Source organism: Melanotaenia boesemani, chromosome 17, assembly GCF_017639745.1.
Source record: "Melanotaenia boesemani isolate fMelBoe1 chromosome 17, fMelBoe1.pri, whole genome shotgun sequence".
In the NCBI taxonomy this organism is placed as follows: domain Eukaryota; kingdom Metazoa; phylum Chordata; class Actinopteri; order Atheriniformes; family Melanotaeniidae; genus Melanotaenia; species Melanotaenia boesemani.
The window spans coordinates 13,265,900-13,267,348 of record NC_055698.1 but is presented as its reverse complement, the minus strand read 5'-3'; positions in this window follow the sequence as shown (position 1 = coordinate 13,267,348).

Sequence of the window (1,449 nt, the reverse complement as noted above, 5' to 3'; positions counted from 1 at the left end):
TTTACCTCAACACTATTGAAAACCTGTGGAGCATCTTTAAAAGGACTATTTTTAAACCTTTACAGGGTGAAGAACCAGATTTTTACACTTCATTGGATGAACAAAATGCCTCTGCATGCTAGTCCAGAGTTCTCTGCACCAGTCTTTAAAGATCAGGCTCCATGCCAGCTACTTCATTGAGAAAGTCTTAAGAAAAGAAAAAACTGTTAGTTCTGACCACTTACAACTGTTTAACTTTTGATATTTTAGAAAAAAAAGTATCCAAGTTTTAAAGTCTTGTAATATCCATCAATATTGCCATAACACTATTTTCTATAAATAGTGAAATTGAACATTTAAATTTCAAAGTATTTCAGTGAGTGTCTGATAAAGGGATACTGAGGAAGGTTGTATAACTTCAAATAATAACTCTGGGAGGCAATTCTGGTGTCCTCAAATGAGATCCAGGCAGAAACAATCCAATGACTTACAAGTTCAGTGAAGGTCTCCTATGTAACTTGCACCTATGTAACATAGAACTTGATCTATATTATTAATAATAATAATAATAATAATAATAATAATAATAATAATAATAATAATAATAATAATAATAGTATTATTATTATTATTATTATTATTATTATTATTATTATTATTATTATTATATTTTTTAGAAAGATAGGCTTCTACGTAATGAAAAAACAAGACCGGTCAACATTTTCAGTTTTTTACAACTGATTCAATGTTTTGAAACTAATATGCATAATAATTTCAAACAATGTACTTAAGGTGATTGGCAAAAATAAGTAAATGAATTAATAAAATCAGCAGCAAACAAACCAAAAAACTAATAAAAATCGAGATTATTACATTATATAACATGCTGTGAGCATCAGACTCCATAACTGTGCACTGTAGATTAGGTCTGAACCATGACCTCTCTGTAAATATGGTAGACACTTGTTAAAGTCTTTTATTTATTTATTTATTTAACTCAGCACCTTACTCTCCTTCTCACTTTCACTCTTTTTCTATCATTTGTTTTTTTCTTCTACTGTGTCTCATTGTATTTAATTGTTTTAAGGAGCACCACAATCCAAGAATTTCCTCCTGGGATTAAAAACGTATTTCTGATTTAGACATAAATTTAGACGTTAAAAATAAATAAATAAAAAAATGTATGTGTGCAAATGTTGATTTGAAATGGGTATTATGAATATTATATGATATTAAGAACTATATATTAGTAGAAAAGCCATGAATTTATTTATTTTAAAATGATTTTGTTCACTGTGTAATGAATTGTGCAATATGAAAATAAAGTCGATCTAAAATGAATTTCCAGAGAAGGAGTGCGTATTAGGCTTACACAATAACAGAGAGGGAAAACTGAATAAAATGGGGACTTGTAAGGGCTTGTAGTGATGCTGCTGAATGGGCCGCCCTCCGGCTGCTATGCAGGGTGTG